The sequence below is a fragment of the Rhipicephalus sanguineus genome, chromosome 8 (assembly GCF_013339695.2).
Source record: "Rhipicephalus sanguineus isolate Rsan-2018 chromosome 8, BIME_Rsan_1.4, whole genome shotgun sequence".
Classification (NCBI taxonomy): domain Eukaryota; kingdom Metazoa; phylum Arthropoda; class Arachnida; order Ixodida; family Ixodidae; genus Rhipicephalus; species Rhipicephalus sanguineus.
The window spans coordinates 9556114-9579168 of NC_051183.1; the positions used below are offsets into that span (position 1 = coordinate 9556114).

General features: G+C 46.6%; 1 protein-coding gene across 1 annotated transcript in view; it reads left to right on the forward strand.

Annotated features, from left to right (window-relative positions):
* LOC119401312 (proteasome subunit alpha type-1) overlaps positions 1–23055 on the forward strand; it is a 258901-nt gene continuing 235846 nt past the window's right edge. Inside the window, exon 1 of the mRNA XM_037668007.2 lies at positions 1–5. The gene's annotated coding sequence lies outside the window, so the exon portion shown is untranslated. The remainder of the gene's footprint in view (positions 6–23055) is intronic.

Consider the following 23055-nt stretch of genomic DNA (forward strand, 5'->3'; position numbering starts at 1 on the left):
AGCAAGTTGATCTTTTTTATCCACTAATTCCTTTCCATTTATGTAATAATTACAACACTACAATTAAACATACAATTACTGTCCCTTACACCTTCCTTAGCTTATTGGTGCACGTTAAGGAGTGGACAAAATTACCAGAGCCCTCCGTTACTCTCATAATCATATCGTGGTTTTTAGGCGTTAAACCGCATCAATTATTATTATATTAAATTAGCTTACTTGAGCACACCCTTGCCTCCCATGTAGCTGTGACCTCTGGTCATGTGTAATTACAGCAGGAAATGTATTTCTTGAATAGTGATGCTCAGTACTTGTTTCTTGCACTCGAAGTATCATCTAATATTTGTTGCTTAGTTTCAGCATGTGGGGCCTTTACCACTTTCAGCGAAGCAAACAAATAGTTTATATGCATGTTATGATAACATATCAGTTGCTTTTAAAAGTTGATCTCCATGTAATTGAGGATATGTATACGCTACATTGCTTGTCATTTAGCGGTGAGGGTGGGGGGTGTATGCGTCTCGTCTGCACCTACTTGGGCCAGTATTTTGTGGCAATGCTTCGGGGCTATGCTCGATGAGTATTATCATCCACCGCTGATGGCCAGCTGATCACGTGGCGGATCATCGCTTTAACCACTGGCCAAGCACGAAAACTCAAGTGCCGCTGCAAGATATATCGTCTCGAAGGATAACCGAGTAAAACCATCATTTCTCAGGCATTTGCTCTACATACATGTAGTACTTCGATTGCAACTGCTGAAGCCAGTGGCGTAGGCAGAAATTTTTTTCGGGGGGGGGGGGGGGCGCCTCCTTGATCCGACATGGGGTCTGGGCAGATAAGTGGGGTCAGGTGTCATTTTGTGCTCTGTATAGCATGGGAAAAAAAAGTTTCAGGGGGAGGGGCACGGGCCCGTGTGCCCCCCCCCCCCCCCCCCCCCCCGCTACGCCCCTGGCTGAAGCAAACTAGAGCAATAACCTAGATGCCTGTGTCGGATTTTCGCAACGCGCCGTTGGTTTATTTGTTCAACAAAGTTACGCACGTGTCTCTGGGTCTCAATTGTATGCCACCCAGTCATTTTTTTAACCATCGTCACAGACAACATCTCGGTTAAACGCGCCCACATTAGCTAATGCAGTATCGACACGATAGCGCACTCAGGCTGTTTTGTTAGTCCCACGACTCTCGCAGTAATAGTTCACTTGTCACGGAAGAGCACTTAACTCACACAAAGTATCCTTGGACGCGGCTTGACACGGCCACTGCTGGGCCACGGTAAATGCACTTCACTCAGCAGGCTGCTGCACTGCGCGATCCGCCGTCAGGTCATTTCGTCATCATAACCAGCACTTTTCTGTCGATCCACTTGCATGGACTATTTGCTACTTCATCAAAATTTTCGTAGTGGGCGGCCTAATCAGCTTGAACACTTCAACGATGCTAAAAAAAAGTTCTTCAACTTCCGCAGGCGAACCGTCATGTTGATTTGTTGAAGGCGGAGTTCTCACCGATCGCCGGCCGCGCGTTCACGGGCGTTGACCGTGTAGACGTCGCGGGCGTTGTTTGCGTGATAACTTTGCGTATTCACGAGGAAACAGAAACACAGGCACGTCTACAATACGAACTTGTATATTTTTAACAAAAACGTTGCGAGGCGAACGATCGAGGCAGCAGCGACGAGGCGACTGTCGTAACTTGGGCACGGCCGCTGTGTTTCCAACGCACGTGCTTGGCGCGTAACCAAAGACGATCGACCAAGGTCGGGGATGCGCTGGCTGTAGCTCGAGTTCACCGGCCGCATTCGGCGCCAGCACAGGAAACACTACACGACGTGAACGTGGACTTCAGGCCTTGAGCACTCTCACTCGGCGTTGTTGCTATAACTGCATCTCAGGTGCGCTATTGCATCGTCCGCAAATTCGAAACAAAACCGACAACGTCAGGCAACGAGCGTCCGATACTGAGCCCTTATGTCGGTTTTTCGCCTAGTAGGTTCCCCTAATACGCACAACACATGTGTACAGACAACGACAACATACGGGTTCTTTGGTGAGACAGGCGAGCAAGGGCGTATTTTTAACCCCCTTTGTGGCTTGCGTGCCGTCTCTTCTTTTGATACGCCCATTTCACTACGGAATGAAATCAGGTGATGCCACGTTAGTACTCCCTTATTTTGAGCATCTCGACGATAAGGGTAAAATAGTGGTTTCAGCCCATTTTGCGCCCAACCATGGGAGTTCTTACTTTGGGCTTGGGAGTTAAAAGGAGATGTCGACAGCTAAAAACGCCCATATGGGCTAATTTGTGTTTACAGTGTACTACACTGCTAACGCCGCGACGGTGAGCCCAATCTCGCAACAATGTGTTGCGAGTAGGCTAAGTAGGCTGCAACAACATAACTGGGCGGAAGGAGGCTTTCTAAAGACGACATTTATGTGTACACACGCGGAGCAGCTGTACCGATTGTTATTGTATGGACGTAACCCTAGTGGACGTGTGATACATCAACACGGGCACGCAAACCGTACTTACATCAAGTTCGATGGAGACCTGCAGTCATTTCGCTAACCGTGATTGCCCCAAACTGAGGTTGACCGCCTCAACGAAGCTAAGGAAAAGGCAGCACCCGAGACGATGGCTGAAGGCAGCGTGGCTCCGGCGGAGGCCGAAATTAACGTCTTCCTAAAGTGCGTCAGCTGGTCTGTCTCGACAACAGAGCTGCTGATGCGCGACAGTCCGGCAAAACAAACCACGCACGTCTCAATACACAAGTGATGCTGGTAAATCGGTGATACGACAGTGATACTGAATCGGCCTTAATTCAGCGAGCGGCCGTGCTGAACGTTACAGTTACAGTGGCTAGGTGTAAACGTCTAACCTTTCACACCGACCACAAGGTGACCACCCCTAACTTACGTCAAATATTCTCAGGGACAGTAGATTGCAAACAGCAAGGAGTTGTTTTAGTCTGCGCATAGGACGCGTAACCACGGAGGAAGAATTGCACCGTGGACCCCGTGGGCGTAACGATAGCGACGGCTACAGTTACGTCTGGACGTAACCCTAGCCGCACCGTTAAATAAAAGTGATGGTTCAAGTACACTTCGCCCAAATGACTTTCCAACTGTAAGCGATCGATCAGGGGCGTAGCCAGAAATTTTTTTCGGGGGGGGGGGGGTTCAACCATACTTTATGTATGTTCGTGCGTGCGTTTGTATGTGCGCCTGCCTATATACGCAAGCAAAACTGAAAAATGTCGGGGGGGGGGGGGAGGGTTGAACCCCCCAACCCCCCGCTTGGCTACGCCCCTGCGATCGATCCACGCAAAGCACGCACTTACCACACATACACGTCCGCCACAGTACAAGCTGTGCGTCAGACAGACATTCACAAATCACGTAACTCATGGCCTTTATCTCATGCTCGTACAGCTCGTTATCATATCTTATAGATTTGGCAATGGTCCACTGAACAGGGGGACATCGTAGGAACGAAAGCGGCAACGACTTGCTACGACTTCTACAACATACACAACGCGATCACGTCCCTACGGTCAGAGGCGGTTCTCGTTAATGCGCACAGTTCACGCTCAATATCAACACCAGTACAGTAGTGCGTAGTGCCGTGCCTCCCCTGCCAGCACCCACCACGCAAGCCACACAAACGGGCCACGCAGAGCACGCACTTACCACACATACACGTACGCCACAGTACAAGCTGTGCGTCAAACAGACACATTTCACAAATCACGTAACACATGGCCTTTATCTCATGCTCGTACAGCTCGTTATCATTGCTTATAGATTTGGCAGTGGTCCACTGAACCGGAGGACATCGCAACAAAAGCGGCAACGACTTGCTACGACTTCTACAACACACACAGTTCTCGTTAATGCACACAGTTCACGCTCAATATCAACACCAGTACAGTAGTGCGCCTCCTCTGCCAACACTCATCACGCAAGCCACACAAACGGGCCTGAACGCTACTCTGCCGCCACCTACTTATACACTTCAAGCTAAGTCAAGCCGGTTTTAAGCGGCTATATGGGTGAACCGAACGCTTTGCCCACCTAACGTCTCCTTCCACCCGGTGGAAGGAGACACTGCCATATTGTATTGTTTTGTGGCTGTTCAATAAAGCTGGCGTACGCACGCAAACTCTTACTTTTTTATGAGTAACTGTCTTTTTTGTTTTAGGAACTCGCTTAAAATACGTATAAGAATTCCATTATGGAGACAGGAATGTTTTTTCTTTCTGTTAGGGTGTTCATGTCATGACTTCGCGAAAATGAAGTTGTCAGCTCTGGCCGGCAGGCTTAGCCGGGCCGACTGTCACTTACACACAAATTCTGAGGAGGTTTACAAAGAATTGCTGAAGTGGAAATTATGCCTCACGAGCAACGCTGTGCTCGACAGTGAGGCCGTACTAGAGCCATACCCACTCTAAGATGGCGGCCGCTGCCGCCATCTTAGCAGGGGCAGGACAAAACGCCAACTTTCAGCTAAGGAAAGGGAGCGTTTTTCTCCCACACCCAACAAGGAATTTTTTCCGGAAATATACTGCTAAATGTGTGTCTTCACGTCACTGGTTTCTGTAAGAAGCCTCAATGTCTTGGCAAATTTTTTCGGATATCAAGTCATCAATACTAATATCGATATGTTACTTTCGTCAGGAGCAACGATCTCTTATTTGAGAATTAACGTAGCGTTTACATTGACAGAGCAAAAACTTGGAGGACGCTTGAGCTTCGCTTTCAAGAGTAGAACGAGATAGCGTAATCGGACCGTGTTCGTATCGCCTTCAAAATCGCTAGCCTGGCTTCGCTTCTCGTTGGAGATCGAAGCCGTGCCGCAAGGAAAGCCAAAGTTCGGTATACGCCCTCCGCATTCAATATCCATGCATGCGGCTCGACGAAATACGGCCACATGGCGGGGCGATGCCGTTTAGGAGGAGGAGGAATAAACTTTATTAAAGCGCGCCCGCTGAAGTCACTGGAACGGGAAAAGTGCCGCGACCGTCAGGCCCGTCGCCATATTTGGTCCAACGCGGCTGAAGCTGCGCGGTGTTGATTTTACGCGGAGTAACGCATGTTTACGCATTGCGTGTGCTTTTGCAACCTCGAATGAAGCATGCCGTTGTTCTCTAACTGATTGGGAAAGAATTAGCGGCAGTTTTCACTTGCCTACGCGCACGCACGCGTAGTAACGCGATAAATAAATGCGAATAAATGTCAGTTCGCTAGTATATATACACCAAAATTTGTGTTGCGCGAGGTGACCGTATGACGAACGTGAATGATAGGTGATAACATGAACATAATGACAAGCATTTAATATGCGCCATGATTTACATGCCATGCTCATGGTACGCTCGCGGCCGGTTCGCTAGCTTGATATGCACCAAAATTGGTATTGCGTGAGATGACTGCATGACAAACACAAGTGACAGGTGGTAACAAGAAATTAACGACATGCATGTCATGATTTTTACGTTACAATCTGTGTCATTTATGTTCGTCATAAAATCATGTCGCACAATGCTAATGTTGGTGTATATCAAGCTAGCGAACCGGCCGCGAACGCACCATCAGCGTGGCATATAAATCATGCTGTACGTTAAATGCAGGTCATGATTTTCATGTTACCACGTGTCATTTACGTTCGTCATACAGTCACGCGACACCATACAAATTTTGGTGTATATCAAGCTTGCGAACCGGCAGAGAGCCCACTATGAGCGTGGCGTGTAAATCATGCCACACATGGCATGCATATCATTATTTTCATATTACCACCTGTCCTTTACGTTCGTCACACAGTCACGCGACACAATAGAAATTTCGGTGTATATCAAGCTAGCGAACCGGCCGCGAGTACATCATGAGCGTGGAAAGTAAGTCATGCCGTATACATATGCAAGTCATGATTTTCATGTTACCATCTGTCATTTACGCTCGCCATACAGAAATGCCTCGTCATAGCAATCAATTTTGTTACGTATCCTTTTAATAAAACGGCCGCGAGCTCCCCGAGATCATGTCATGTAAATCATGTTTAACATAACGTGTGTCATGATTTGCAGGTTAGGAAAATAATTTATGTTCATCATACACACTTGTCACGCCATACCAATTGTGGTCTATATAAAGTTAACAAAGAGACCGCAAAAGCACCAAGATAGTGGCGCGTAAATCATGTGGTTCATGACATGCATGCTATGATTTTCATGTTATGCCATGCCAATTTTGGTATACATCCCATTAACGAAACGGGCAGGAGAGCACAAAGTCGTAGGTGGATGGATAGATAGATAGATAGATAGATAGATAGATAGATAGATAGATAGATAGATAGATAGATAGATAGATAGATAGATAGATAGATAGATAGATAGATAGATAGATAGGTAGGTAGGTAGGTAGGTAGGTAGGTAGGTAGGTAGGTAGGTAGGTAGGTAGGTAGGTAGTTAGCATGATCGAGTGAGCCGGTCTCGTAACACGCGCTGTCGTAAAGTTGATAAATGGATAAAATGTAAATAATAAAAATAAGGGCTAGGAAAACACTGCCTGGAAAAAAAAATTGGCGCGAAAATATGACTAGGTAGGTAGGTAGGTAGGTTTAAAGATGCAGATGTTTGCTAAAAAATGTTTCGCATTTATTCCCGCTGTGAATAGCAGAGACAGCTTTGCCCGATTCCCACCGGTTTCTGCATCCAAAATCGCAGCACCCAGGCATTCTTCGATGCCTTGACAAGCTTGTGATGTAAGTCAAAACGATACCGAATATCGTAAAGTTCCTGCACGCTTTTCTCAGGCTATAAAAACAATCGCTCTCCAACTCGCCGTGCGTCAGCGCCCAGGAGGCACTAGCGAGGCAAGCGAGCTGGACCATTTGTGTGGCGAAGCCACCGAGAGCGCGCGGCGGCGAAGAGAAAAGGAATGCGGTACTTTTCCCGTTCTGGTGCTGTACCGCGTTGCCACCGCCCGTCCGCTCCCGCTCCGTTTTTCGTGTTCCGGAGCGAGGCGAGATCACGTGATCCAACCTTGCACGTCACAGCGATTGCAGCGCCCGCGTCTCCAGTGGAGGGCCTCGCGCCCGAGTCCAGAAGACGCGGGAGACACGAGGGAAAACCAACACAGGACACTCCGGGTGTTGATCGTCGCCACAACCGAAAAAAAGAAGAGAAAAAGAAAGAAATTTTTGACGAACTACATGCACGATGGCGGACACCTGAACATCGAATCACAGAATAGGGTGAAGTTAAATAATAAGTGAGGAGAAAAGAAACAAAGTTTAATGGTATCATAGTTATAATTCCAGACACATTTCACGGTGTACGTTCCTGTCTCGTTTTCGGGCAACAAATACGTCGAAATTCTGACACCGGGAATTAGACGTTAGCCGTTACGCCTTCATATCTTCTCTCGTATACCAGTCGGCCAACTATCTCTTTGAGACGACGGGCGCGAGCGTCAAGTGGCATAGAGCAATAAAGATTGTCGGCACGCCACCCTTTCTTATGCATCTGTCGTAACGCAGAGCCTCGAGCTACATAAACACGTCGGTCCGTCCAGACTGTGAAATGCTTCCCACAACATATTTATTTATTCAAGCGAAGCTCATTGTAAGTTACAGATTTCGGTGGCGGCCGCGGCATAGTACGCGAAAAACTCGGCGAGTGTGCAGAGATGCGGCCCTCGAAGATGCGCTGGTCACTTGCACATGTATGTATGCGCCGTTTTCCAATGATTCCACACATTTGTATAATTCCGGCGCATTTGTATGCGCCGGAGTGAGCATAAAACCCACTCAATCTGGTCTTTTATCGAGGTGACCGCGCATGAACCGTCGTCGTTGCCCGTAGCAAGTGAAGTGTTGCGATGCTAAGCACGTAGGTAAAGGTCCAATTCCCAATAATATCTGGGGTCTAACGTCCCAAAACCACGATATGATGCTGAGGGACACCGTAGTGGAGGGCTCCGGAAATTTCGACCACCCATGGGGTTCTTTAACGTGCACCTAAACCTAAGCACACGGGCCTCGAACATTTTCGCCTCCATCGAAAATACACCCGCCGCGGCCGGGATTCGATCCCGCGACCTTCGGGTCAGCAGTCGAGCGCCATAACCACTAGACCACCGTGGCGGGGAAAGGCCCAATTCCTGACATGGAGGAAGGAAGCAGGTAGAACGGAGCATTGTGAAATCCGATATAACGAAAGAAAGAAAGAAAGAAAGAAAGAAAGAAAGAAAGAAAGAAAGAAAGAAAGAAAGAAAGAAAGAAAGAAAGAAAGAAAGAAAGAAAGAAAGAAAGAAAGAAGGAAAGAAAGGTAGTACGTCAGCCACGCACACGGCAAGCTTAGCTTGCCCCCATTTTCTCGATAGGCTCCTTATTTATTTATTTATTTATTTATTTATTTATTTAAACACCTCTGATTCCGTATATATGGTGTTACACGGGAGGGATGAAAAATAAGAGCGCTAAAAGAAGCCATTTTCACGTACCCAGTGCAAAGTTATAATGAAACAAGTGAATATCAGTATAGAACATCGTTTTCAAATGAACAATTTAAGATATTAAGTAGGAGGAATGTGAACAATACGAACGAAAATAAACTTTACAAACGCAACGTTCATTCTGGATGAGCAAAAGAAAAGATTATGCCGGTAACGTAATAGCATTAGTAATAACAAGGGAAAATACTTTGGAATAAGACGGAAAGGCGGGCTAGTTGGTTTGGTTGCATAATGATAATTTTGCGCACGCAACACGAAAACGCCATAGTGGAGGGCTCCGGAAATTTCGACCACCTCCTTAAGTGTTAAATCTAAATACACGGGCCTCTAGCGTTTCGCCTCCATCGAAATACGGCCGCCGCGGCCGGTATTCGATCCCGCGACCTTAGCAGTGGAGCACCATAACCACTAGGCCACCGTGGCGGGCGACCCGCAATATTGTTTTCATTCCATACATATATCCAGCGATCGAGTTTTACACCATTTCTTCTTAAATTAGGGCATGTGCTGCTTGCTGAGGCTGTCTTGCTTGCTTTTTCGGCAGCGGCTAGCAGGCCTTCTGAATCTATGAAATGTGCATTTTGCAGTTGGCACTATATACGAGTGTGACGTCACGAGACGTCGGAGAGAGCGCCCCTCTCCGGAAGCGTCCGTCAGCGGAGTGGCTGGCGCACGCTCTCCGCTTATTATTTTCGCGCATCGTGGGAGCGTTCGCTCGTCCTGCGTCTCCCCCCCCCCGATCTGCCACTTCACTTGACGCGGTCAATCACGGCCGCCGAGCCGCGCTTCCCGCGATGCGGCGGCAGACGGTTCCCGTGGTGGCCGCCGGGAAGCTGTGCTGCACCCGGCCAGCCATGTTCGTGGAACCCACACGACACGCATTACGGGGTTATCGGCATTGTTATAGATGCGCGCTTGTGTATGGGAGGAGAACGGCGTCAGAGCCTTATTGCAACGGTCATACGAGCGTCTCCTTTCAACTTAGAAGAGTGGGCCAGGTGGTGATTCATGATGAAGAAAAGTAACCGCAAAAACACGCGCGACACGCAAAGAGACGATACGAAGTGGCGCTGTTTTAATGCGACGGGGACCGAGCTCGTAGAGACCAAAGACACGTGTGCACCGGAAAACTGTTTTAAATTGCGGGGACAAAAATTCGGCAGATCCCACGCATTGCGGGAATCGGTTTCATGCGAAGCAGGCAGCCAGTAGTTGTACACTGCATTTCTCGGCTTTGAGCCAAGCGTTTCAAGGCGGATCGACGTGTTTTTGTGTTTGTGTGCACATTGTGAGCTCACCATGCACGTCGACTACACTGGCGTTTAGAACGTAACTTATGATTTTACGTAACGTCAGCATTCACGTTAGAGCACAGACGTCAGTATTATCGAAACGAAGTGCACTTTACGGTGCGATAATGTGAATATCATGCGTAACTTTCGTCAGCGTATCCCTCCGGGCTTGAACAGCGCTTGAATATTGCTTGCTGAATCATAGGGATACAAATCTCATGTTTATTAGGCTGCTATAAAAGCAGAGACAGGACTGTAACCATAGACGTTAACCTGACGTGACGCTTGTATCACAGGAGCACATATGAGGTGTTTATTGCTTTGTTATAAAATTAGATAGCCAGTACCGCAAGCACAATTGACGTTGCACCGTCATTACGCCTGAATAGGGGGTTTCTCCAAAGCAGTTTCTATACCTGGCGTGGCTCTGTGGTAGAATACCAGACTGCCACGCAGAATGCTTGGGTTCGATTCCCACTGGGATCCTAATTTTTATTATTTGCATTCGTCGGGTTGACGCTGCCGATGTAGGTTTTTCTTAACGCTCTCGCATTTAAGTTACCAAGTCTGTTCTCGCCGTTCCTGGGTACATATAAACGGTCAATCACCTGCAGTTGCGCATACCTAGCTGTATACCGCGGCCCGTGGTAAACCGGTATGTGCCACACGTGTCTGGGGGAAAGAGTTTGACGACGTGCGGGACAGTATTTTCCCGTTATTGATGTCACGACCAGACAGTGATATTCGGCAAATCATGTTACCCTCCCATGCCAATTTTGCTCTACACCAAGTTAAGAAGGCGAAAGCTCCCAGACGGGCGGCCAGATATGACACGTAGATGGAAACACTGAAAGTGCCTTGGCTTCGCTAAGAAATGCTTCGCATTTAATATGTCAGTTCAGTTTATTGCCTTAAGCTCTCCCTTTCTGAGGGGACTTTTTCAGAGGGGGCTTTTTCATTCATAAGGGGTGGGCTTTTTTCATGATTAGCAATAATTAATGAAGATTGTTTTAGTGTCGAAGGTGATGAACAGCATGGCCTTGAAAAGCAGGTGATTAAGAGATGGCGACGATGTACCGGGGCAGGCCGTTCCAGTCCGTAGCTGCCCAGAGTGCTGAGCTCAACGCCAGCATACCAAGAGAGATCGAGGATTCAATTATAGTAGTAGTATTAGAGAAAGAGGCGAATGCATTGAACATAACACATTCCTTGACCTTCTTGTCAGGCCTCGTTTCAGAAAGACAGTGCTCCATGGGCCGATTGGAATGTAGAGTCTCCATCTCGTTTCCCAACATTACAGTTGGTCAACGTAATAGTTCTTTTTTTTTTTGTGCGCTGTAACGGAAAAATGGCTCCTTGCATGTAAGCATTTAAGCTGTTTGCTGCATGCGGCTGCCGCTTTCATTCCAAGGAGACTGGCGTGCGAATATATGTTGGAAAGGAGAACTGAAAAGGAAGCAGCTGTGTCCCCCGAAGGCGAATGCATGCATTTAAAGCGACAGCAAATGGGTTAATCAGTGCTGCGCTCAAGCTCATCGGACAGTGATTGACAACACGGAGACATATCCCTTGTCACAAAGATAATAATAATAATAATAATAATAATAATAATAATAATAATAATAATAATAATAATAATAATAATAATAATAATAATAATAATAATAATAATAATAATTGTTGTAGTTATTATTTCTGGGGTTTCACGTGCCAAAACCATGATATGATTGTGAGGAACGCAGTATTGAGCGACTGCGTATAAATTCTGACCACCTGGGGTTCTCTAACATGAAGTTAAATCTATAGTACATGAGTGTTCTTCAATTCTGCCACGTCGTACCAAATAGCAGTAATATAAAATTACGCATAATTCTACCGTATATTTACGTTCTTCTACGAATTTTGTTTGAAAGCGACGTTTGTATAACGTATCGCGCTGGTATGTCTCAATGTGGCGGACAAGAACAACATCGAGGTAGTCGGTTTTACGAAGCTATATATGACCTCCTTGTCATATTTTATGGCGTACTGTACAGCACCGTCTATATGTGGCGCTGCAGCGTCCAGAGATTGAATTGTAGCGGCTCTATAAGAACTACGGGCCACGCACAGGGAACTGCCATGATTGCATTAAACGACCTTTCACTGACCACCGAATAAAGCGAAGCGTGGTGACAGAGCGATTCAGAGCAGCTTGAGATGCACCGAACCATCGGTGTAAACACAGAAGCTGGCGCTTGTACGATTTACATTCGCCCTTCTGAATAGCATAGCCACGCGGCTCGAAGGTGCTGAGAGTTTATTACTCTGAAGCGAATAAGAACGGGAAAACGACCACGGTGAGTACCGAACCCCCACTCTGGTTATACGATAAAGGAAAGGTTGGCGCTTTAGCATCGGCTAGCTACGATGTCACGAGATGACGTAACCATGTGACGTTCCGTCACGCATTCTGGCGATCCGTGACGTCATCATGACGTCATACGGTATCGTCATCGCGTGATGATTTTTTGCATCATCATCGCCCCGCGCAGCGTCTTCGAAGCCGCCGATGCCGACGGTCAAATTTCGTGCTTGACGAGGCATCTAAGGCTTTCGCTTTACTAAATACAGTAGCGCAAGTAGGCGACACGAACGAGCCCAAGAGTATGTGCGTATACAGAAGTTCATAGGCCTGCATGCGGACGAGATACCTAACTTAATACGCAACACGTAACTTGATACAGGAAACATGTACACGACGTAGTTTATTTGGATAATTGTAATATACGTTGCCAGGACGTGAATAAGTCATATGAGAAGCGCGTTTTTACATTTGCCGCAACCAACGTATACTTGCCGCAATACTTACTGCGCAAGCAGAAAGAAGGGAGACAGGATAGAGCGCAGCGACGTATACTTAAAATAAAAAAAAATGCTGGTGTAATCTTCGGCCGTAAGAGGCGGCTGATATGGATATGAGGCGAAAGAAAGAACCTGCGACGACGCAGAAGAAAGTTTGGACAGTTCCTGTTTATCCGGAAACGACCTAAATTGCCGTCGCACACTTGCTTTTATATATATGCATGGGAGACTTCACGTATACTGCTTGTGGTAGTGTAACATATAGGCACGCCATGGTCTAAATGTCAGTATATGTAACAGAATTCGACCATTACTTCAATAATGTGGCTGTGCATTATAAGTACATCACTTGCCAACACTAAAAGTAGAAACCAAAACACGCTCATGACAGTCGTATACGCAAAGTTCAAAACAAACTTCTTTGGGTCTCGCATACTACATGTATATGTCTTATATATCATTATAAATGTTGTATAATCATTAAGATTGTTCCACGCCTTTCTCATGATGTCCGTCTTATTTTTTTTGTGTACTACTCACTGACATATAGCGGCATTTCGTTTCACATTATAGTTGTCACCACGTTACTTAAATTTATGCCTTTAGAGCTTGAGGATATATAGTACTAACAAAAGTAATGCGCGGACAACCAGCAGACGGCACCCTTTGGCTTCTTGTACCGCGTTTGCAATAATGCGGTAGAAATATACGTACCATTTTATGTTACAAGCTCGTCAAAGCCATATATTGGATATCAGGGTGACGTACGCGACATTTTTGATCGCTCTTTTGTAATACAAACACTCAATACAAAAATGAAAACAGCTTTACATCGATGTCCCTGATACATAGGCATTTTTCCGGAATTTACAATTTCCTACGCGTTCTTGCACGAAAACGCACATTCTGGCAATTGATTAAAAACAGTGCTCTCTTAAAGCGTTCCCGAACAGTGCGCGACAATTGTTGAGGCAGTGCAACGATGGATGTCTAAGGCATGGGCGTAAACATGATTTTATGTCGTGGGGGGGAGGAGGATCTGTCTTTTCTCTATATACATTTACGTGCGTGTGTGTTTTTGGATGTGTGTGTGCATACGTACACGTATCCACTTAAAAGCTGAAAATTTTCGTGGGGGGGGGGGGGAGGGGGGGGGGGCTTCTCTTCCACCACACCAATTTCAGTCTATACCGTATGCCTATGGCCTCTAGGGGACATAGTTTAACTATGTTAACTATATGGACAAAGTGTCGAAACTTCTACAATGACGCGCACAGGCTCGAAGTGCATGTGTTAGTGCCCCATCTGACCAGGAATTCAGCTACCTCCAGCAATCTTAATGATGTACGCATCTGTTTCTTAATCATCAGAACCACGTGCATTTGCAACTATCTTCCTTTTCACTCCGCCTCCCTTTCCATAAGGTATACATATTTGTGCACGCGCAATAAAAGCTTTGTTGGCAGTCACCGCCCGTCCTCGTGTGTTCTCCTCTTGTCCGTGTGCAGAGTAGCGCTGTTTTTATTTAGATAGTTTTAACTTTATGACTACTGTAATGGTCATTGGGAGAAATATTTTGGAACAATAATTTGCTTATGATGAACCGAATTGCAGGTCTAACTAAAGAAAAACATTCAATCGTCACGTTATAGTGTACGCCGATAACATCGCCGCATAAACGCGTTAGAGCCGGCAAACGAATCGTGTGTACCGCAACCGAACGGAAGTCCACTTTGGCCACGGGCCCACGAGGCGTAACCAATTGGCTGTTGTTGCACGCATTCGCCGTGCACCCTCCTCACGGTGGGAGCGGGTCAGCCAATTGACCACCGAGGGACGCGTCACTTACGGCGTCGCCGTTAATTCAGGCCATCAGGGGAGCAGCAGCGAATACAACGGCCCAAGTGACGGGGCCCTCCGGTATGCGTCAGCCGCGGACCCACCAAGAGAGGCACGGACACAATGTCGTTGCGTCCGTCAATGCAGATGCATCGCCCCCGCGTCGTTCGGGAGGAAACCGTGGACTCCGAGATTGTTACATATTTACGAGCGAGAGTTCTGCGCAAATATTCCGGCTCTGCAACCTAAGGAAGATAACGGTTTTCACAGGAGTCGGTCACAGAACACGAAAGTCAAACGCGTATTTGTATAAGTATATATATAGTTGTAGTTCTGTTGGACGTTAATAAATAAAAGCGCATAACTTTGCGTAACTGTATAATGCAAAAAAAAAAAAAAATACAAAGAAGGGCGAAGCTCGCCCTAAGCCGCGCAAGGCTTGAAACAGCGAAACTGGACGATTTTGAAAACTAATATGGCTAATTCTAGCTTGTTTCTAGGCCTGCAGGTTGTTTCTATAGGTTGGGTCGTTGCTAAGCTTTAGCTCGGTGATGCTAGGTTGTTTCTACGTTGCTTCCAAGCGCAGGGAGGTTCGAGTTAAACCATCCACAGTCACAGACACGACACGGATGTCTAAATTCTAGAGACACAAACTCGCGCTGAAACCAAGCTGTCGTACCAGATCTACGGACACGTCGTCGTTGGTGTGCCTTCCATCGCTTCGGGGCCGCTGTCGCTTCGCAGCCATTTGTTGGGCTAACTGTTGCCTTTTTCATTTTTAGTGGGCCAGTGGTGAGTAGTGGGATTTACCCAATTACTGTGGCACATACCCGATAGTTTTTTGGTGCGCCGGACAAGGAACGATTCGCTGTTAAAAAAAAAGGGGGGGGGGGGGGCAGCAGCACGCTCTTTTGGAATCTACGCAGAACGAAGCTCCTTCGCATCTTAGTAACTTCATTTTACGTCGTACATAGAATAAAAAAGAAAACAAGTTTGCATCTACGACTCGAATACACATTAGCGGTTTTGCGGAATTAACAAAGCCTTACGTAATCCCTTTAATTTAATTACCAATAGCGTCGACAGGTGGAACGGCCTTTGTCAGGCGAACCGGTCTTCGACCGTTCTCTTAAACCCTGACGAAGGCCGGTCCACCTGTCGGAGCTCTTGGTAATTTAATAAGTTTTTAGGACAACGATTCCACTTTGCCAAAAAATACTCAATTAAAAGTTTACGTATTTCGTAGAGCACATATTGGGTGTGGCTATCGCAAAACTGGCGTTTATATTTGGGATATTTCCTATATGAGCACATATGACTTCTCGGCTTGCCTCAAATACCGCAAATACAGCATGTTTAGAGAGACCGCGCTTAATAAAGACCAAGGCTGGCAGCTTCCGAGGAGTTTCTCAGCAAATGCTGCGTTGCGATATACTCGATATCTGCTTACTGAAGGTGTGCAGCTGCCATCTACAATCTTGCTCCGACTATCGCACCGCGTGTGCTTTAACATGTGCCATAGATGGTTGGCGCTCGGAACACACACGCGGTGCGATAACGCTAGCCAGAGAAAGATTCTAGCCCTAGCACAGATTCGCCTAGCGACACTCAAGGCATGTCGGAGTTCGACTGGGCCGAAAGCCACGCTTTCCGCTGTTCGCGTTTCTTACCATCGCGATATAGTACGTGTTTTGACCGCGGGATGTCCGAGAATTCACTTTTCACCACGACGCTACACTACATATATGTATATATACAGCATAAAACGAGCACCCCTTTCTTCCGTCGTCTCCTGCCGTACAACCACATCATCGATGTTGGATCAGCGGCTGGTAAGGAGAAAAAAAAAAAAGCGACCCCGTCTCTTCCACCGCATGCATGGATGCACCGCTTCGCAAGGCGGGGCCGAAGTCGCGGAATCGTCGCGCGCAGCTTCGAAATTCTAGCCAATCGGGAAGCGGCTGCCATGGCAACGAGAGGCACAGTCTTCGCGCAGCCCTCAGGCATGTTTCGTGGTAGCGAAAGAGGAAGAAAATCAGTGATCGGTGCGCGGAACTAAAACCGTGCAGCGGCGTGCAGTAATTACGAGACATATGCAGTGAAGAAGAGCATCGCTTGCGAATCACGCACACACATACAAATTCTATCGTGTTTTCGGTAGTGCCGACATATACATGCACTTCGGCCAGAGCAAGTATTTTCATTACGCGCTGCTATGTATTGAGGAGAAATTAGAAGCGCAGGCGTGCGCAGGGTTCTCCGTTAGGGGGACACGTACACCTGTTGGTTGAGCCTATATAGAGTTACCGTATATGCTACCTTTAGGTAGCAGAGTTCCGCATCTGTCTTCCAAACGCCGCTAGCAACCCTGCATTGCGGAGAAGCTGACGCTCGGGCCTACTTTTGTATTTCTCCACGCCGCCGCTGCAGCGAACTGAATTAACACTAGTCATCGACAGCCAATGTTTATCGCCGGTCTTCGACACGCCGGACAGGTTAATTAGCGAGACGGTAGGTATGTGGCCTGCAAAAACGGAGCGCGACTTCACCGCATAGCTGTGGTTGCTAGCCGGGCCTATGCGCGACTCTGCTACCTAAAGGTAGCATATATACAGTAACTTTAGTCGAGCCCGAAACAATGGACGGGAAAATGAAGCGATGACATGCTTCTCACAGCAGCCTCTCATTGGTTCCCGGAGGTAAAAGTGGGAAGTAAGCAGTTCTTTTGAACGCAGCTTATCAGGGGTCGCCATTATCGTCGCAAAACATGGTCCGACTGAGTAGAGATATCGGACAGAATTGACGCCCCCCTTTAGATGATTAGGGGGGAGGGAGGCTCCTCTGTCTGCCCCCCTCCCCTCCCCTCCCCATGCGCGGGCCTATGATTAGATGCACATCACACGTTACCAACAGACGCCCACAACATATCACTGCTTTTGCCTTATGCTCCTTATTTCCTAGGACAAAACTGCATGAACAACCATGAAATGGCGCGGTATTATAACCTTCCGTAAATATGTTTATGTCTCATATCGATAAGTGTTTTTGCTTCTTTGTACCTGACGTGCTTGCATTCGATCCTAATTCCCTTGCAATTCTGGAGCTGTATATTTTTGTATTTGCCGAATCAGTCAAACTATAGATGCATCCCCACCCTGCGAAAAGCCCATTTCTGGATTGCAGCATATGCAAATAAATAAATAAATAAATAAATAAATAAATAAATAAATAAATAAATAAATAAATAAATAAATAAATAAATAAACAGTAAAAAGGTAGAATCTCAGATGCTTTTTCATCTGAATTTCGAGCATAAGAATAAAGGAGAGACAAATTGCAGTAAGCTAGAAAGATGGGCGAGTTGGAATCGATCCATACTTGGAAGAAAACACACACACACACACACACACACACACACACACACACACACACACACACACACACACACACACACACACACACACACACCGTGAAGACGACGGAGAATACACAGAAGAAGAGGGTCATTCCACGCCAAACGTCCCAAACATTGCGCTCGACCCTCTCCAATTGTATTGTAAAAACTTTGTGGCACGTTGATATCAGTACACTACTTGCCCTCGGAAAGTATTTTCTGGAAAAAAATTTTTTTTTGTCTATTACAGTGATTTGAATTTTGCCGTAGTGGGTGAAACATAGGTTGCGAAAAAATACTCTAAAAATACAATATTTCACAGAACGCCTTAAAAATCTGCCATTTGCTGGAAAAGGAATGACACTATCTTATTATCGCCCATTGACGACCACTACTTTGTCTCAAGATATGCTTTGTGCTGAAGTAATGCAGCAATTCTGCGCCCATTTTGATTATTTTTTAAAAATTCTACGAATACTACAGACACAATAGGACTACATCCACATGGCTGGATAGTTGGCAGTAAGCGCGTCAAAAAGTATTGAAGTCGATGACCGAGTAGTTTCGAAGTGGAAGGGGCGCGACCATCGAAAAATGTGTGAAATGCCCCACGTTCAGGCACACGTACAGTGGTGATGCGGTTCAAGTAAAAATGCACACTTGGTCTCGTTTGGAAGAGTAAACAAGGAGATTTATTTGTGAAAGTTTAATCGGAGTGATTTTTGTTTTAAGCGAGAAACAAAAATTTATCTTGAGCGTTCGCGGCGTGCCTGGGTGTGGGCCCGTAAGTCCGCTTCACTGCGTTGCCACGCTTCTTTGGGGCAACAGTTCTAAATATGCGGCGTCCACGCTAGTGCCAAGATCGTGTGCTGCTGTGAGTTTTCTCGTTTTGACACGCATTCTTCGGCTTTCCGCAGTGCCGCCGACGAAGTGTCAGGGAAAACGAGTGATGGTTCGTTTAAAATATATTATTATATAATGAAAGTGCCTAACAGACACCGGGAATAGACTTATAGTTCTTGTTTATGGGCAGCTCGCTTGAACGCTGACTCGCGCCATTCGTGCCTCGGAGCCGAATGGTGCTTCGTATTCTTATGCTCGGATCTTCGGCAGAGGTGAACTTTGCTCCGCGGTGATCGCGCCGCCGAGCGAGCACGCGGCATTCGCGGTTCGTCTTTCGGCCGCATCCCTTGGCAGCGCGTAAGATAAACATTGAGAACGGTGAGTATACTGCTATCGTGTCATATTTTACATGGAGAGCATGTGATTTTACATGGAGAGCATGGAGAGCTTAGTAATCGCAAAGCGATTACCAAGCTGAAGGCATCGCATGCAGCGTGGAAGAAAGTAGAGCTCTCAGCAAGGTTTGAGTCTACAATCTCCCTCAAAGGTGCGCGCACGTTTCACCATTTCGTGCCATCATCACTGACCAGTGTTAATGCCGGGCTCACCTCCTACTCAGCAAGACAGGAATTTCAAGTGGCGAAGACCATACGTCGGCAGCGGAAGTAAGAACTGCAACCTCAGCAGAGATCGAAAACCGGGCACACAACCCAAGTTCTGCGTCTGTCGTACTTGCGCATGTAGTGAGTGACGTGGCAATGAATAGTGCTCAGCTCCGAGCCTTCGCGGCAGCCTTTAGTGCCCCTCCGAAACTTTCTGCCAGCCATATACACTGTTTGCAAGTTTTCAGCAATGTGAAAACTCACAGCAGCACACGATCTTGGCACTAGCGTGGACGCCGCATATTTCTGTTGCCCCAAGGAAGCGTGGCGACGCAGTGAAGCGGACTTACGGGCCCACGCCCAGGCACGCCGCGAACGTTCAATATAAATTTTTGTTTCTCGCTTAAAACAAAAGTCACCCTGATTAAACTTTCACAAATAAATCTCCCTTGTTTACTCTTCCAAACGAGACCAAGCGTGCATTTTTACTTGAACCGCATCACCACTCTACGTGTGCCTGAACGTGAGGCATTTCACACACTTTTCAATGTTGCGCCCCTTCCACTTCTAAACTACTCGGTCATCGACTTCAATACTTTTTTGACACGCTTACTGCCAACTATCCAGCCAGGTGATGTAGTCCTATTGTGTCTGTAGTATTCGTAGAATTTTAAAAAATAATCAAAATGGGCGCAGAATTGCTGCATTGCTTCAGCACAAAGCACATCTTGAGACAAAGTAGTGGTCGTCAATGGGCGATAATAAGATAGTGCCATTCCTTTTCAAGCAAATAGCAGATATTTAAGGCGTTCTGTGAAGTATTGTATTTTTAGGGTATTTTTTCGCAACCTATGTTTCACCCAATACGGCAAAATTCAAATCACTGTAATAGACAAAAAAATTGTTTTCTAAAAATACTTTCCGAGGGAAAATAGTGTACTGATATGAGCGTCCACAATTTTTTACAATACAATTGGAGAGGGTCGAGCGCAATGTTTGGGACGTTTGGCGTAAGAAGAAGAAGAAGATGTTTTAATGACAAGAAGGAGGAGAGGTCGCCCTGGAAAGCGGGCTACTCCTCACGGGGGTAACGGGAAAAGGAAGAGAAAGAGGGAGGTATGATGACAGATGACTATGGCATGGCACAATGAGTCACTGTGCACACTGTCTTGCACGGGGACAGCACACACAGAAGAAAGACACAGGACAAGCGCTGTCCCGTGTATTTCTTCTTTTTCTTTGTGTTCTCCGTCGTCTTCACGCTAGTTCATTTTTTTTTTTTTTCGAGTATGCAAAGAAGAAACGCACGCTCGTAAAGCAGTAGAGTAGATCCTTAGTCGTGGCACGCACCCACGCTGGGGGATATAGCCCATGAACAGGGTAAACAAAATTCTTAAATTGTAAGTTATGTTTTCATTATTAGAAATATGATCGTTAGTTGCTAAAGAAAAAAGAAGGTAAGTAAAAATCGACAATGATCGTCAATGTCAGAGAACTAGCCGAACACTATATACAAGGCAGGCATTCACTTCCGATATCGTGGAGCGTATATTTGCTGCAGTGAGGATATGTTGTCTATATATGGTGATTCTGCAGATAACAGCGCCGGGGCCTGTACTGAGTGTTTGATTTAGAGGAAATGTATTTAAGTGCGATTTTATCTGATTTTCCCCACGTCTTGCGGACCTTCCACATCTCGCATTTTATGTGAAAAGGAGTATAGCCGGCGCCATGTAAAGACCCGCTATATCTGCTAAGCACCATGCATTAAAAAATAAAACTACACGTGTGCTTCGATGAGCACCTCGCATGCAAGTCACTCGCACTATTTGAGGAGGCGCCTTTGCCGACGACGGTGAAAGCAGCACAGTACGGACGACAGAGGCAATAAATGCTATATGCGCTTAGAACGAAACAAAACAAAACAACAAAAGAAGAAACTCAACATGGCCATGACTTTGCTTCGATTATAAAGTTAAGTATGATTTTGATCACGCTTCACTTTTTCGATGTGTTATTTTTCCCATGTATTATAGTTACGATGTAACTGATTGCGTTTCGTTGTTTGTCTTTGCTAACTGCCTATGTTTTTGTGTAATCTAATTTTTTGCTATTTGTATTGTTATGTGTGAACATGCCCTCCCTGTAATGATCCCTGACGGGATCGACAGTATAAATACATTAAACAAATAAAAATAAATAAATAAACAAAATAAATAAGCCATCACGTATATCTGGGGAGATGTCGTGCCAGACATTTTTTTTTCGGGGGGATGCGACCGCCCTTTATGCATGTTCGTGCGTGTGCTTGTAAGTGTGCGCGTACAAAAGCCACCCCCTGGCTTTACGCGACTGATGTATACGTTCATGTAGCGGAAACCAAGCACCGATGTCTCCAGGCAGGCTAGCGTTACTGCACCGTACTAGCGTGTCAAAGGAGCCGCGTGCAGGGAGCCCGAAAGCCCCTCGGTTCGATACGGCGCTTAACCGCGGCGGCTTCTTGCAAGGGCGGCGGCGACGCCTTTGTCCTTCCTGCGCTGTGCACAAGAGAGAGAGGGAAGGCGTCTGGGGGACACGCCCACCGGTTGCCTTGACGGCATACTCAGCAGCACGCGAAAGGAACACATGCCAGATGGGAGCACGCAGCACGACACCAAAGTAGAACACCAAAGCACGTCACCCCACCAAACATAACAGAAAGGCCGCGGGTGCGGTTGAATAAGCCGTCTTAGAACGCGTTCCCCTTGGAAAGCGTGTCTAAGATGGCTGGGAACGTTACCCCGTGTGCTTCCCAAAAGCATGACTCTTGTGTACGTGTCATCTTCCTGCATGACTGAATCGGTTGCTCCAAAAAACACGAAGGGACAGAGGGGCCAAACAACGATGCTGGTGCCTGACAGTTCAATGTATACATATATGCGTATATATACGGGTCATCTGAAATACGAACAAGTCCAACTGAATCTGGTGTACTTTTCGTCTTTTTCTTCACACGTACGTGCTTTCGTTCTCGGGTACTGGGAGCGCATGTCGCCGAGAATGTGACTCGGACGCCAAGCTTGATGGCCACGTCATGTTGTGGCCGCAAAACCAGGGTTTATCTAGTGCTTAAATTAAGGGGGACCTCGTGGGGTCTCACGTACACCACCAGTACTGACAAGGCATCTGAGATCCCCTTTGCTGTAGAATGTAGCGTTATGTTTCAGCATAATATAAGTTTCGGTTAATGTACCGCCATGAACCGATGTTACACAGATCGGTACGCTAATTAAGACTCGCGTTGTTTGTATAAAGTGCAATTAAAGCGCATTTCATGCAAAAATCTTTTTTAGATTTACTGAGTTTTAGTCTCCGTCGCATCAGACCGTCGAAAGTGTTCCGAAATGTTATATATTGTCCTTGACGTCATCATTACTATAAAACAATGGTTCTTGCTAATATTACGTACGTTACAAGTGCCGACGCTTCGTTTCACTGTGAGCAGTTTTAGGTCAGATAACGGCCAAGCACACCGGCAGAGTGTGGGGATCTCTCGTTTCATGTCTGCCTCATATAAATTGAGGAACCACCTTTAAAGGGGTCATGAAGCACCCCTTGGGCTGATTGAAAAAACACATCCTGCGGAAAGCTGACACGGCTATGAACTGCTCTGCCAAATATTACAGTCGTGCGCGCCGCGTAATGGCCACAAGCGGAGCGCGAAGTTGCCGTTTCCCCAGGCA